Genomic DNA, 17,554 nt, shown 5'->3' with positions numbered 1-17,554 from the left:
TATATATATATATAAATATTAACAATTTAAATTAAAACAATGAGGCCTTCAGTGTTTCTCTTGTACAACATGATTCAAGCTTGTAAAGGAATTATTCAAGAGCCAGTAATTAAATAGAGAGCAGAGTAAACAGTGCTTTATTTTTATTTTTTTAATTTTTTTTAGTAACAGTAGCAATTAAACATTTAAAAGATTATAATATAAAAATATTAAAAAAGGTAATTTAATGCAAATGAAAGTACTTAAATATTTGACACTCTTTACTGTGTGATTATTAGATCTACATTAATACTGATTTGATGCCGTAAGAATGCCTTGGGCAGACACATGCATGTGAGCATTTAAAAGCAGCCGGCTGTGATCAAACAGCACACGGGTAGCAAATTTAGTCAGATCTTGGTAATGCCTGTATTTTGGTAGCATCGGTGGCTATTAAAATATTGAACTGAACATAGATTATGTCACACTCCTAGCTAATTGTGGCTGCACCCTGCAGTTTGCAGAGGTGGCTAGTAATGTGCTACATTTACTCTGTTACATTTACCTGAGTAACATTTTGAAAATAAAAAAATACTTTTAGAGTAGGTTTAAAAGTGGGTACTTTTTACTGTCATTCAAGTAAATTTATAATGAAACAAATTTATGTTTACTTGGTTACTTCGTTACAATGGGTCCTGTCATTACATTACTGGGTTTAATTTTAATTAATGCATAATTTACTGAGATGATTGAATGGGAATTTTACGACAGTAAAAGTTCACACAGCTGCACACGCTGTCACAGACTGTCACTCAGGCTGAGTCTATCACTGCTGCCACATCATGCTCTTGGAAATTGGGAGAGCTGGAACTTTTGCCGGTGTGCCGACCACGAAATGGGGCCGAATGGGCATTGATAAGCTGAAACGGGCAGCTGTGTTATGGCCAATGGGCCGCGACTGGCTGAAGAGGGCAACAAAACAGCGATGTGAATGCAGAAAAGGGACAGCAACCTCCATCTCAACAACTTTTGGGCCAGTGACATCCTCTTTTGGTCCATATAATGCAAGTGAATGGGTGCCAACATTTTAAAGCAAAAAAAAAAAAAAAAAAAAAAATCACAAAAGTCAGCATAAAAGTAATCCATAAGACTCCAGTGGTTAAATCAGTATCTTCAGAAGCGATGTGATAGGTGTGGATGAGAAACTGGTCACTTTCACATTCTTCTTCTTGTGTTTTTGGTGATTCACATTCTTCTCTGCATATTACCCCCTGCTGGGCAGGGAGAAGAATTTATAGCAAAAAATTACTTAAATATTGATCTGATTCTCACCCATACCTATCATATCACTTCTGAAGATATGGATTTAACTACTGGAGTCATATGGATTACTTGTACCTTTATTTGCTTTTTGGAGCATAAAAATTTTGCCACCCATTCACTTGCGTCGTACTGACATACAGAGCTGAAATATTCTTCTAAAACTCATAATTTGTGTTCTGCAGAAGAAAGGAAGTCATACACATCTGGGATGGCATGTGAGTAAATGATGAGATAATTTTAATTTTTGGGTGAACTATTCCTTTAAAGTGATAGCTCAGCTATAATTTAATATTCTGTCATCTTTTCCCTACCCTCATTTTATTCCAAACCCGTTTGACCTTCAGTATTCTGTGGAACACAAAAGATGTTAGACAGAATGTTAGAGAATGACAGTCTCAGTCACCATTCATTTTCAAAATATGGAGAAAAAAAAAAAAAAACCCTGAAAGTAAAGAGTGACTCAGAAACATTCTGTCTAAAATCTCCTTATTGTGTTGCATGGAAGAAAGAAAGTCATATGGGTTTGCATTTTTGTTTATTCAGCATCTTGAGCAGGAGCACTGTGTTTTGTAGATGCCATATCAAGTTTATCAACATTTAAAAACGCGTCTTGAAGTGAATTTTGAATTTAAATTTGACCACCTTACAAATGCATGCTACTGGAACATTAATATACATTGCAGAATCAATGTCATTTAGAAATGAGATCGCGTGGGTGTCTGAATCGAGATCGCGATCTTCTAACAATTAGTCATGCAACTCTACTTGTTACTATACCAATGTTTTTGAAAAATAATTTGTATGTGGCTTATTGTACATATCGTGGCAGTTTCCTAGTGAAACGAGCACTTGAGGCGCTACTACAACAATAGCTGCTTTTCCACCATCAAGCCGAACGGTTCTGAGCACGGTACGGAATGGTTACAGTAGCATTTCCACTTAAGCATGGATTGTTTCGGCACAGTTAGCTAACTGTACTCAACTGTGCTGGTGGAATGGCTTTAGTATGTCATTTAGTGTATCTTCGTGATTTTATTATGATGGTTTAACTAGTATTGTAGCTAACATTTATTTTTCTGCATGCCTTTTTTTGTCAGGGAAGTAGAATATTAGCTCACTAAAACTCAAAATACATCAATATATTCTCATATACTATTTTCATGTAATACTTGTATAATATTTTGTCAGTAAATATCCTTTTTAGCTAGTCTGGGAAATATTACCTTTTTGCGTGTTCATGTCCGGTGGAATACACAAGCCCTCATAATGGAAAACCTCTTGCCTTTTCTCTTTGCTTTCCTTTTTGCATCATGATCCTTGTCTTTTCTGTGTATTATCAGAGTAAAGCCAGGGAACAAAGCAGTACTAAAAACTGTAACATGCGATCATCTTCCATAGTGCCAAAAGATGGATCTGTTATGTACATTCTCCTGATTTCACCGCATGATGGATCTGTTATGTACATTCTCCTGATTTCACCACACGATAGTGGAAAGAGAAACTGTAACCATGGCAACTGGCCCGGCTTGGTACGGTTTATGGTGAAAAAGCAGCTAATGACTTTTACATCCTTTCACACAAATCATGAGTAAAACGGCAGATTAGCGATTCATAAACACTTACACTATATGGCCAAAAGTTTGTGGACATCATATGTGCTTGATGAACATTTGATTTCAAAACCTTAGGCATCAATTTCACCCTTTGCTGTAATAACAGCTTCCACTCTTTTGGGAAGGCTTTCCACCATACTGTATGTAGTAACATGGCTGCAGGGATATGCTCTCATTCAGACACAAGGCTATCAGTGAGGTCAGGAACTGATGTTGGTCGATGGGGCATGTCAGGGAAAAATGTTTGAAATGACCTTTCTAAAGACCTTTGCATGCTTTGTCAAGTATTTAGTAATTGTACTTTTACTCTTTCGTGCCAAAAAAGAAAGTCTGATTTATTGGCACTCCCTTTTATTTCTGTAAATGTTAGTTTTTCATCTGTCTTACTGCTCTTATAATTTCCTGGTGTTCTGTCATAAGATGATAGTGATGTGGTATCACCATGCTGAGATTACAGATGTACACATTCCTGAGTTTGTTTGGAGTCAATTAATGGTGGTTAGTGTGTCTTGGAAGTATGTGTTTATCCTTATAAGTCTGATGTAGATGAAAAAAGTTTTAATGCAGTTACAAACTAATTACATCAGACAGATGTACGCTTAAAAATAAATAAATTATTATTTAATAAATAAAAATGTATGTAGCATCATAGTCATTCAAACAAGGGTTTTTTGAACATGTTTTGTTAAACATTTGGTGCTGCTGTGTATGAGCTATCCACTGCCTTTGAGATGTCTAGCTGTAGTAATACTATTGGTCTGTTCCAAAACTTAGTGAGCTGCCTCGCTGTCTCCTGCCTACATAGGCAGCTGTCTTCTATGGCAGCATCCTTACTGAAATGATGCCTCATTAGAGAGCGAATCGGAACGCTCTACATAGGCAGCAGCTCCGCACATCATTCAAATAGTGCTCCTCACGTGCAGCACACAGGGCACTCGACTCCCAACTGATTTCAATATAGGTGACGCAAAAGAAACGAAGCAATCCTCTAATGAGCAAACATACACACAACACACACACATTTTTGGGAAAATAGTCGGTTCTGTGTCATATTAAACTGTTATTTATCGATACATTTTTGTAGAGAATGGATTATAAGTATTTTTATAATTCAAATTTCTCTCACTTCATCAGCCATCTTGGATTTATTTTTCCGCCGAGCTCATCACGGTGCATTCTGGGATCGCCTACCCGGGGAAGGTTACATCCGATGCTACCTTAGAATTAGGCCAAAACGAGATGTCTTAAGAGGCAGCATAATTAAAATACCTACCTTCTGGAACAGCCTTCGCGTCGGGAGCACACCTATGATGTCTTAAAATGCTGCCTCCAGAGGACGCTCACTAGGTTTTGGAACAGACCCTAAATATTAATTCATTAAGCATTTTTAGAATTAGAACATTTCTAAATTTACACTGAAAGTTCCATTTTCCCAATAGATTTGCTTTACTCTGACCTTTTCACCTACTACCAAAATCCAAAGTTAATTAACTGGAGCACTGATATCTAGTTTATAGAATCTCTTTCTAACATAATTGAATAATTATACATTGATCTGCATAGCACTGACTCATTGGTTCATTGCCCAGTGTTACTACCTGAGGGAGGTTAGATGCTTTAAAGCATTTTCAATGTCCTTTCTGTTCTTAAGCATTAAAATCACAAAGCAACCCTGATCTGAGTCTGAGGTTTCGCACCGCTAGGCCAGTGTACCCCAGGTCAAAACAAGACTAGCTATATGAAACAAGATAAAGTCATCTTTAAAGCTTTTAGAAATAGAAAGTTAATGTTTTTCATGTTTTGTTCAGAATTATCTAATTTACATACATTATCTAAAGGATTTCTTCCAATACTGGTAGCAGGAGTCTTTCAGTGCCAGAAAATTTTATGAAGTATATTAGTGGATTGATCCTTACACTGTATTTGTTAAGTGTGATCCTTGTATTTGTTAAGTGTGAGATACTAAATTGCTCAGAAGTCTTGCGTTGATCAAAACATTTGAACATCTTTTATTTGATGACAAAACAAGGGTAGCTATGGTAAAACAAGCAGATGACTCCATAAGGCACTTGAAGATCCCCAAAAGGCATGTGACTTCAAAATACATTGACAGGCCTCATAAAAATAAGCAGCTAGCTTCCAAAGGCACTGGAGGGTTTCACTATCAGTGTTAGCAGTAGAACAAGAACAATGATTTTATAATGTTTTATAAAGTTGTGATAAAGGAGCACCCAGTAACTTCAAAAGGTGTTTAAGGACCTTAAAACATCAGCAAAATAATGGCCAAGCACCATCAGGCAATGTCAAAGTCTATGGAACAATAAATGCTGATGCAAAGCACTGTTAAACACAAACTTTTCTGCCTTGAAAAGACCACAGTGGTAAGTCTGGTTTAGTCTGTGCTTGCCTGCCTGTCTATGTTGCAGATGACAGCCAATGGCTCTTTCAGCCAAGAAAGCACAAAAGATTTTGGGTCAAACTTCTCTTTTGGAGGGCCATTGATGTATAGAAACAGGACAGAAGAAAGACTTTTGACCTTCAGGCAATTTCTCCTCTTGTTAGCAGTATCATTCATTGCTGAAAAGCCATGCTCACATTCAGCTGAAGTTGCCAGGGATGTTTTGCTAGCAGTAATCAGCCACTTAATTGTCTTGCCAGGAGTGTCACCTTCAAGTTTCCACAACTGGTACTTCTCAACAGCAGCTCTGGTGGGTTCTCCCAAATGCTTAGCAAGGTCATGAATTTACTTCTCACTATAGAGAACAAGGGAATTATGGTCTTTGGGCCAACTAAAAGGTTCCAGTAGTGTCAAAAGCTGAGTAAGCTCTTTGTCAGGGAAACGTGCAGAGAGATTATCAATAACTGCCTGAATGAACTGCACCTTGTTGATATTTTCCCTGATGGCTTTTAGTTTGATGCCTTTGAACATGCCTGATGTTATCCCCATTTCTGCCTTTGCTAGTGACTTTCCTGGTGTTGTTTTCATGATCTCCAGGACCTCCATAGTCAGATGAGTCCACCGGCTGGCATCAGTGTTTCGATTTTGCAGTCTCAGGGAGAGGCTCTGTAACTCACGCAACACATCTTTCATCAGTGCAAAGTCTTTAACAAAACTTGTGCTGCTGAGTTTTCTCAGTAGTCCACTGCATTTCTGTTGAGCCACATCAGTATGGGTAACATCCACATATGCATTTTGCATTTGTGTGGAAAGTGCTGTAAAATCCTGCCAAACAGCTTTGACAGTGCTGAAACTGCTGGCAACCCAGCGAATAGAGAAAATCTGCCCAATCTCCAGCAGTGAGATGTTAACATGAGTGGCGGCATCACAGAGCAGTCTGGCAGTCTTTTTTGGAGACTGGTAGTAAAATGTATACAACTTTGACATAAATATTTCAGAGTGGTTACATCCAGTTACAGACTTGCATGCATCATGCACTGCCAACTCTAGCTTGTGTGCAAGACAATGAATGCTCTTCAGTGAAGGGAAGTCTTTCCTCAACTTTGCAATCAGTCCACTCTCTCTTCCTGTCATGACTAATGCTCCATCTGTGGCAATACTGATCAAGTGAGATTTTAAATACTCATTGTCCAAACCTGCTGTCAAAAGGGACTTCTTAAATGCTTGATACAATGCCTCTGCTGTTGTTCCCTTATCAAGCTCCACAAGATCAAGGGAAATGTTTTCCATATCCTCTCTACCTGTCACATCTGCTCTCAAGTAAATGATCAAGTAGCTTTTGCCAAAGTTACTGCTTTCATCAATGGTTAAACTTACAAATGAATCACTTACGCATGTTAGTGGCAATGTATTCAATCATGGAGATGCAAGTATGATATGACCAACCTGCTCAGAGTGGCTGCTGACCTGCTCAGAGCTGTTGTTGGTGCTGCTGCTGTCTTGTTCTAAGCTGTTGTTGGTGCTGCTGCTGTCTTGTTCTAAGCTGTTGTTGGTGCTGCTGCTGACCTGTTCTGAGCTGTTGTTGGTGCTGCTGACCTGCTCTGAGCTGTTGTTGGTGCTGCTGCTGACCTGTGCTGTGCTGTTGTTGGTGCTGAGCTGCTGTTGGTACAGACCCATTCAAAGCTGATGTTATTGCTGCTGCCCTGTTCTGAGCTCTTGTTGCTGATGACCTATCCTGAGCTCCTGCCACTGACCTCTGATGAACTTCTGCAGTTGGAGTGGATTATGCGTCCCTTAGTGGAGGTCCTCTTTGCCTCAATGCAACATTTTGGTTTCAATATATATATATATATATATATATATATATATTGTACATATATATATATATTTGTTTTTATTTTTGAAAAACGAGTAAACATGAGTAAGCCTAAGTGTGTATAATATATGACAGGGTTCCCAAACTTTTTTGTTACCAAAACCCCATTGACCTACAGTAAATGATTTACTTGAAGTACCCCCGTATATTTTAAGTAATGTTAACCTTTCCAAATATAATTAATGTACCATCTTTGCATTTTATTTTTCTCATTGTTATATTTTAATGAAACTTTATTACATCTATTGTTCTTTTCTTACAATATTACTATATTTCATTTAATTTTGTTCACCATTGGCATTTCTATCTCAATCAGGGCTTGCACTACATTCCCAGTAGTAAAATCTTGATATGATATAGACAATATTTAAATTTCTAATCATTAAAACTATATTTTCAATGAAGTAACAAAGCCATGGCTTCAACAACCATTACATTTAGGGGTGTGGGGACATGTCCCCCTTAATTCTAGAAATATTTTTAGAACATGAAACATTATATTTATATTTTTTAGGAAATTATACATGATTAGCCTATATTTAAATTTCAGTAACCGTGCAAGGAAATAGTACGCGGCTGGCTAAATGACACCTTTTAAAACATTTAAAACCATTGCATGATAGCATGCACTCTCGCACTCTTTCTCAAACACACATACGCAGCATACACAGGGAGAGAGAGAGAGTGCGAGAAAATTGCATTGAAGCCATAGATACAGTTTGGTTTAATGGAAAATTGATGCATTGATTTGTTGTGTTCTTGTTTTTTTTATTTTTTATTTGTTAAATCACAGACAACATTTGGAATCATCAGTTTTTTTAAAAATCGGTATATGACTGAAATAATTTCTTACGCAATTTATACACTCTCTCACGAACCCCCTGGAGTTCGCGTGCCCCAGTTTGGGAACCCTGTAGCCTACGAAAGGAATACAAAAGCCCCATCACAGAGGGGATAAATACAGTACATAGCAAGATAGAGAGAAACGTCATCTTTGAAATTTCCCCTCAAAAAAGTCTGTAAGAAGCTTTCTCTTCCCTTGTTTGGCGAGTGCTGGTTTATTAGTCTTCATTTTTTGTACAAGTAACTAACAGTTTAGTTGTTTATCTCCACACATGTATACATTCAAATCGCTAAAGTTAGCCTAATAATATCCTAAATGCGTAAATTAAACCGTAATTGTCATTATTATCTTTACCAAAATACAAATAAATGGATGACTTCCCCAGGCAATGGCACCACGGCTGGAATACCAAATGAGCTTTCTGAAAAGCTTGAGAATGTTTGTTAAATGTGAAATGTGTCTGCAGGAACATTTCATTAATAGACTATTGTTTTGCTTCTACAATTTCCGCCATGTAGAATGAATCAATTCTTCCCTATGGCAAAATAAATAACACATTCATAATCAGTCAGCACACCTGGAGTTTATTAATGTACTGTAAAGGTTTTATTTAGGAGAGGACAATAACACTGTAACCTCACTTAGCCTGATGTGGTCTTTGCATTATTCAAAGAACCAGACAGTTTGGCTTCCTGATAATATGTTCTAAGTAAAGCACAGCTTTATTTTCCCTCAGAAATTAAGCAAAAATGAAAAAAGTCAAATAATGCAGTAACTTTTAGTTTTGATTTTTCTCAAATGTGATGAACAGCACAGTTATGATGAGGGTATATCAGTCAAAGCAGCAAGGATTTTAGTGATTTTATTGGATTTATGTTATTATTTTATATTATTTAAAGGTGCTACATCATTTGAAATACCTGTCATTTACTTTTATGCAGCCTGGAATTCAGGAGTCAAGATGATAACATTAAAGCACTTCAGTTTCAAGTCATAAATCTCAGCCTACTTCAGGTAATCGAATGCTTTTTTTTTAAAACTGTTTTCTTTTGTCTGTGTATGATTAATCAACATTTTCTCAAATGAGTGATTCAGATTTGATCAGTGTTTGTTTGTATTTGTTAAAATGAGCATGGAATTAATTATTTGATTGGAAAAGACAGTGGACACTGATGCATATAAGCACTTTTGAAACTTAAAGAAAAACAAAATTGACATTTCTTAAGTCTTTCCCTGCTTGAAAATAAAATAAAATAAATAAATAAAAGATTAGTTTTGAGATAATCTTTAAGTAGTTAATAGCAGATGCATGTGCAGACAATACGCACAGATGCAGACTGTAGATGTTTATAGAAAACCTGGGCTGAACACGGACGGCACAAAATTTGTGTCACAGAAAACCGAAGTGTCCTTTAAGCTTACCACCTTAAGCTGCTTTTAGCTGGATTGTCCAGCAGAGGGTAGATGCCACTATGCCTCTACTTGTATTTTTATTATATAACAATTTTCTTCTGCCCCCAAAGTATTACTAATTACTACAGAGGCATGGTGAGGGTCTAAAACTTTGGACCTCTTGGTTCATTAGCTCACTCCTCTGAGAGACACCACCAGGACATGTAATCCTTCTTTAATTAGCACAAAGCTATCGCTACCATTTGTGATTGATTAGCCTGAGTAATGACTAGCCATGCTCAAGTGCCCTCTTTAAAATACATCTCTTTTCATTGACACCTACAGCACTCAGAGAGGCCCTTGATTAATACGAAATGTGTTGCTAATGTCTTTAGTTTCTCAGTTTTACACAAGGCCAGTTTTGCAGAACCATAAAATCCTACAATTAAAAACACCATCAAAATATTGTTTTCATTAACATGCTGAAATAACAGTTAAGACCAGTTTAGACCAACTTAATTTGAAGATAGTCTTAAAGGGATAGTGTAGCCATGATGGGGTGACCAGCTAAAACCAGCATAAAGGGGCCAAAACACATACACAGAGTACATCCACTTTACTGGAAAGTGAGCATCATTTTCATTTGCATTGTGTGTCTGTTTAAGTATTCGAGAGTAAATTTAGGGTGGTTATGATTGGTAAACTTCCCTCTGATTAACATAATGACATACTTAATGGGTGTATAGAATGTAATTTTTATGTTTAAAAAAACAAAAACAAATACTAATTCGCTTTTAGCATCACACAGTGGACTTTTTACCTTGGAACTGCTGCAATATGTGTATTATACCCACGTAATATAATTTTGCAAAAATATGGAGGTCTTGATTTACAGAGGAGTTCTTGATCGAGAGGTGTTCCATTACTTTATGTACTCTGATTGAGGAAAGAGGGACCCTTCTGTTGGCCCTGGGGTCAGGTGTGGATAAATGATTGCTGTGTTGAAAATTTCTTCATAAAACTGGCTCTCTTCTTGCCAGGATTCTTCTAATTTTCGGTCCAAACAGGTGGGCCTCCACTTCCGCACAAAAACATTATTGTTTTCTGCACACACCCTGATAGTGTGTTAAAGTACATGACAACAAGCACTGTTGATCTCCTTGTTTCATCCCAACCTACAATTACATCAGCGATTGCTGAGAAAGCACGAAGCTACATCAGAGAATATTTAGCAGAGATGGGCCACTTCTATTGAAATGAATGGGAGAAATTGGAACGCTCAACCAAGGAGCTCTGAGAGCCCAACGGTCAACGGATGTAGAAAGGAAGTCCCGCCTTACAGTTAGAAGAGCCAGTCACCTTTTAGATACATACATTACCTGTCAATCAACTATAGAACGTGCACGTGCATTGGCTATACAAGCTAGAAAATTTCATGGTTTCAGTGTAATATGAGGTAAGAATCACAATTTATGATACCAGTATTGTCAGATTTTATTGCTGATTTGAAATATATTCTTTGATTGTAATCTTGACAAACCATTTTTGAGATTTCGGTGTTCTCCCATTCAAGTAGATAGGAGCTGCATTGGCATGACTGGAAATAGCCTCCCGAGAGCATTCCAAAGATGGCCAACAGTGGACTGACTTGCTAGAAAAACTTTGGCTACATTCAGCTGACATCTCACCATCATCATCTTAGAAACTATGATAAGTACTATGTATGTATGCGTGTTATGATTTTACTTAATTTCAAATAAAATAAGTCCAAAGGTCAGAAATATCCCACGATCCACAACATGAAGTTTTTTATGAACTCAAATACGCATATGTGATATATCTTGTATTAAATTCAAAGTTTCGTACTAAACACAGCCTAAATGTATTAAAATAGACTGAACTAAGAATATTTTAAGAGGACAATGCAAATACTCTCATTCCTTAAGTGTATAAATGTATATTTTATTTAAACAATAGGCTACATGGCAAGCACATATTATTTGGAGTCCTCCATGTGCGTTTTACGATATTAACTTTAAAAATTAATCGATTAATTGATTGTTAATTTCCACGACAATCGATTAAGAAAATGTCTGAAAATTAACATTCCTAGTCGCGACTCCCAAGCAGTGATGAACAGTAAAGCTTTAGCAGTTTAACTTTATTCCACCTGTAGTGTAGCATTAGCTTGCTGAATATAATGGAAATTTGGTCAAATACATCCTATTTTCTCTGTGTAAATATAGCCATCCGAGTGGTGGGTCTTTCCTGAGTATTTCGCAGTAGCCAGTGCGTACTCTCCTCCACGTTGTTGAATGTTTTCATTTCCCAACGTGACACTCCAGAGTTCTGCAGAGACTGCCTACTTCCATGACACACTATGTATGATGCAATCGAAACAGACTACTTATGTATTTGTATATATCAGAATATTTTGCAATAAATGTATCAACAGCTTTACATCAGTAGTTTTATGTTTTTCTATCATTTTTAATTTGATTACATCATTCACAATGCTTCATGGGATTGTAGTTCATGCTCTCATAAAAAGCTTGAAAACTTGCACCTTTGTCTTTTTGTCTGATTTTTAAATAGCCTATATTTTACCTTTAAATCTATGTTCGTAATGTAGTGATTCACCTTCATTGCTGGTTGGTTTGTTTGCTTAGAACTCTTTTATGAAGGACATATGAACCTTATGGAAAAAAGGAATGGGAAAAATAAGTATGGAACCAAGTCGGCTGAAAAAGTGGACGGTCACTGTTGCGCCATGTAGATTTGCACTCATAACTTTAAATCTCCGACTGGCAGGCAAGCTTGCTGCTTTAGACCACCAGATTAAAACTTTCTAAATGACAGGAATCCATTAGGATCCCAGTGGGGCACAAAAGAGGTAAAATAAAGATAAAGCTATAGAAGTGTCACGTTCTGTCTCCGTCATGTTTTCCATGGACTCTTATTTTGAAGTTTTCCCCTGGACTCCATTTCCCACAGTGCACTGCCCTCATCACCTCTATCTGTTCCACATCATCCTCGCCTGTCTTCTATTCCGACTACGTTGAGGAGGCTCTGAAACCGAGTGGCTCATTCTTCTCTGTGGGTAAGGGGGATGAGGATCTTGAATCTCCTCCCACAATGGATGCCCTCCAGCCTTCCACGGCTCCTCCCTCGTTGCCTTCCACAGCTCACGAGCTAGTGCCCATGCCTGTCATGATTACCGTCCCAGAACCAGAGCCTGTAGCGTCGACCGTCCCAGAGCCTGTAACCTCGTCCGTCCCAGAATCCGAGCCTGTAGCCCCAACTGTCTTAGACCTGGACTTTATTCTCACCCTGACTACCCTTCACCCTCCGCTGGTTCCAGCCAGCATATTGGACACTCTAGTTCTGTCCTGTGCCCTATCCCTTCCTCCTCCACTGGCTCCACTTCCACTTCCAGACATTCGCTCTTACTCTTCCCTCTGTTCAGCTGGTTCCCCTCAAGTCACCGGCTCGACCATCAGCCCAGTTGACTCCACAGACAAGCAGATCCGTCGACCCTCAAACTCCGCCTTGGCCCTCCGAACCCTGGACTCTGCCTTGGCCCTCTGATCCCTCTTCACCTCCGCTCTACGTCCCTCATCTCCACTGTGGGCTGCCAGCCTATCGGCGTGACCGGGGCCCCTCATCCCTCAAGCTCTGCCTTGGTCAGTCAGTCACCTGGCTCTGCCTTCGGCTTCACCAGGGCCCTCCGATTTCCCCACTCCGCCTCTGTCCTCCGAGCCTCCGGCTACACCCTGGTCCTTCGAGCCTTCGGCTACACTCCGGGCACTAGGATCCCCAGTTCCACCCCTCGAGCCTTCCACGGCTCCTCCTTCCACGGCTCCGCCTTCCCTGGCTCCACCTTCCACAGCTCCGCCACTCATGACTCAGTCTCCCAGGCCTCATGATCCCGTCCCTGCTCTGTGGCCGCCCCCCAGGCTTCCTGACTCTGTCCCAGCCCTGAGGTCACCCCCCAAACCTCCTGACTCCACCCCTGTCTTTTGGTCACCTGTTTCCTCCTGCCTCTCTTTAGGTGCCAGGAGTCTGCCCTCATCACCTCCATTTGTTCCACATCATCCTCAACTGTCTTCTATTCCCTCATTAGTTTCTTTTGTACAAATACCTTCCAGTTTTGTTCAGTGTTTGTCAGTTCTTGTCCGTGTTTGTTGATTTTGCTTATGGCACACCATGTTGTTTTGTATCATCTTCATTATAGCCTGCAAATAAATACATCGCCTCTCCAACACAACTTGACAAGAAGAAAGTCCAATTATTGCCATTTATAAAATGTGTAGTTCCAGTCTTGGATGCTGATTGGTCAAATCAGTGTTCCATCCATACTAAAATACACAATATAATAACAGCTGTAAGGCAAAAAAAAAAAAAAAAGAAAAAAAAAACTTGTTTATCTAGCTACTGCATTTATCACTGTGCAACACCTATAGAGGTCAAGTAATCTATGAAGGTTTACATGTCAGGGGCTATATCTTCTAGTGAAAGGATAGCATAGAAATTGCTTAGTGTTTAAATAAAAAAAATAAATGGGTGTCCTTAAAGCTGAAGTGTGTCATTTCTGCGCCACTAGCATCACCAAACAGATTTGCAATAATAATAAGAAAACTCCCCGTCTTTCATTGGTTTCACAAACAGATGATTCATAATTTAAAATGTGCTCCAGTTAGCATTGTGTTGTTCTAATTCAACAGTTTTTTAAAGGGATAGTTCACCCAAAAATGAAAATTCTCTCATTTACTCACCATCATGACATCCCAGATGTGTATGACTTTCTTTCTTCTGCAGAACATAAATTATGGGTTTTAGAAGAATATCACAGCTCTGTAGGTCCATATAATGCAAGTGAATGTGCGCCAAAATTTTTACGATACAAAATGCACAAAGTCATCATAAAAGTAATCCATATGACTCCAGTGTTTTAATCCATATTTTCTGAAGCAATATGATAGGTGTGGGTAAGAAACAGATCAATATTTAAGTCATTCTTTGCTTGAAATTATTCTCTCTGCCCAGTAGGGGGCGGTATGCATGAAGAATGTGAATCACAAAATGTGAAAGTGATCTGTTTCTCACACACACCCATCATATCACTTCTGAAGATATTGATTTAACCACTGGAGTCATATGGATTACTTTTATGTGACTTATGTGATTTTTGGAGCTTCCGAATTTTGGCACATATTCACTTGCATTGTATGGACCAAAAGAGCTCGATTAAAGAGAGAAATAAAAATCTTCATTTGTGTTCTGTAGATGAAAGAAAGTGAGCAAATGATGAGATAATTTTCATTTTTGGGTGAACTATTCCTTTAAGTGGAAGCATTACAGGAAGTCTTACAGAACACACAAAGGTGACAAAATGAGGTGTGAAGGATTAAGACAATGTGTAAATTCTCTTCAAGTTTGCTTGGCATTGCTGCCAGTGAATAGATCAGGGTGCAGTTGGCAGTGTCAGTTAGAGATGTAATGAATAGCCTGATTGCCTCTTTGGCAGAGATACTCATGCAGATGTCAGGTACTCTTTCCTCTCCCCTCCCTCTTCTTTTTCTCTCTGTCTCTCTCTCTCCTTCTCTCTCTGGTCCAGAATCCCTCATTAATCAGTGTAATTACCAGAAAGCGAAAACATATTAGGGTGTTTAACCCTTGTGTTCTGCTAATTCCTCAAGAACAGTCAGAATATTCCATGCCAAGATGACCCTTGTTTAATCACATCAGTAATCTCACCTGTACCTTGAATTCTGACTGTTGGTTTTCTGACTGATCTGGTCCTTGTGAATTGTATGTTTCTGTTTTTTTATTTATTTATTTATTTTTATTTTTATTTAGTTATTAACTTATGTACTGTTTGATTACTTATTTGGTAAATATGGACCATTATGCCAATCATGGTTCAAACTTTTTCCCCAAAACTTTGAACATATTAGATTGTACCATAGCTTAGATACACGTATCTAGTAAAAGAATAGTCAGTTCCCCTTTTGTCACTCACTCGACATTGTGTCAATGTAGTGACACTAGGGGTCGCTCTTGAGAGCCCCGATCACCTCAGATCTTTGAGAAAAGGCCAATGAGAATTGGTGAGTGGAATTTGCATGCCACTCCCCCAGACATACGGGTATAAAAAGGAGCTGGAATGCAGGATTCATTCAGATTTTTTCTTCGGAGCCGAGCGGTTGTACTATTAGCGAGCTGAATACTACTGCTGTTCCATTCACCTCTTAAGAAGCGTATGCTGTTGGATATACGGCGCATTTCCAGCGGGTTTTTCTCAGATTTCGCCCCTGAGCACTTCGACAGTGCTAAAAGAGTGTATATTCCTGCTAAAGGGTATATTTTCTCTATTAGAGCACACACATTGACGTTGAACTTCTTTTTAAAGACATGTCTTTTTAAAGATGCCTTTCTGTCTTTGTGTGATTGCTGGATGCAATCGTTATCTCTCCACCTCTGACGGCCATGGGCGCTGCCTCACGTGTCTGGGCAGTGATCACACCGAGTCAGCGTTTGTGGATGGTTCAGGTTCTCATTGCGAGGATATGACCATGGCAATGTTATGGTCGCGGCTTTCCTTCTTCCGAGGGAAAGCCACTCTAGCCGCCTCCCGTGCTGTGCCTTCTACCCACAGGTGTGAGGCCGGCCCGGCTGGTGCTGGAGGCGATTTGGGGAGTTCAATGGGTGCGGTCTCACCGGGTAATTCCCCGCGGACCTCCCATTCCCCAGCACGCTTGTTTGCTCCTGTCTAGTTCTGAAATGAGACCAGCCCGCCTCATGGCCAGCTTGACGTCTCTTTCGGGGCCCGCGAGCAGGATGAGTCTTCAATTGCTGCATCGGAGAGCACACTAGCAATGTCGGATGCCGAGGACTCGACTGGGCGGCCACCTTCAGGTCTGCCTGCTCAGTCTGAGGCCGACGCAGAGCTGACCACCATGCTTGCCCGGGCCACCGCGAGTATCGGTTTTAACTGGAACTCTCCAGCCTCCCCTGAGCGCTCGTGGCTTGATGATTGGTTCCTGGGTTCGGGGTGCTGCCCACGGCCACGCCCCCCAGTTCCTTTCTTCCCGGAGGTGCATGACGAACTCACGAGGTCGTGGAGGGCAACTTTCGCTGCCCGAAACAGACTTTTGGGTTCATCTGCTCTCACTACCCTCGAAGGCGGGGCGGTCCATGGGTACACGGAGGTCCCTCAGGTGAATCAGGTGGTTGCGATGCACCTGTGCCTGCAAAATGCCGCCACCTGGCGGGATCGTCCGGCGCTCCCCTCCAGAGCCTGTAGGACTACGTCGTCTCTGGTGGCCAAAGCCTACAGTGCCACTGGACAGGCCACCTCCACCCTGCATGCCATGGACCTCCTGCAGGTACACCAGGCCAAGGCACTAAAAGAACTGCATGTGGGTAGTCCTGATCCCGATGTGCTGCAGGAGCTGCGTTCGGCGACCGACCTCGCCCTCTGGGTGACGAAGGTCACGGCATGAGCACTCAGGCGGGCGATGTCCACCTTGGTTGTCCAAGAGCGCCACCTGTGGCTGAATCCGGTCGAGATGAGGGACGCAGACAAAGCATGCTTTCTCAACGCGCCCATCTCCCAGATTGGACTGTTGAGGACCGTTGAGGACTTTGCCCAGCAGTTCTTGGCGGTGAAGAAGCAGACGGAGGCCATCCAGCACATCTTGCCCCGGTGCGGCTCAAGATCCTGCACCCAGTCTGCTCGCCGAGGGTGTCCCCCTACGGTGGCGAGAGCCCAGGCCTAGTTCTTGGCCCCAGCATAGAGCCCCCCACAGGAAGCTGATGCCCCCCGTCTCCCAGGCCAGCACAAGGACCCGGAAGGCTCCTAAGTGCCCCTGCGACGGACGGCCCAGGGAGTGAGATGTCCGCTACGGAGCTGGTATCCAGACCACTTCATCCCCCACTGGAGGGCCGGGAGGTAAATCCTTTGTTTCCTTTTCTTTTTTGTTCGCCGCACCGCGAACGGGCTGCGGTACCCAAATTGTCAAAAAAAGAGCAGTTTCCTCACTCCTTGGGTCACATAATCGGTGTTCACAGCCGCCGTTGTCACGGCTGCCAGACACCGAGCATTCGCAGCCAGGACCCCGTGAACG

The sequence above is a fragment of the Myxocyprinus asiaticus genome, chromosome 8 (assembly GCF_019703515.2).
Source record: "Myxocyprinus asiaticus isolate MX2 ecotype Aquarium Trade chromosome 8, UBuf_Myxa_2, whole genome shotgun sequence".
NCBI classification, from domain to species: Eukaryota; Metazoa; Chordata; class Actinopteri; order Cypriniformes; family Catostomidae; genus Myxocyprinus; species Myxocyprinus asiaticus.
This window is presented reverse-complemented; position numbering follows the sequence as displayed.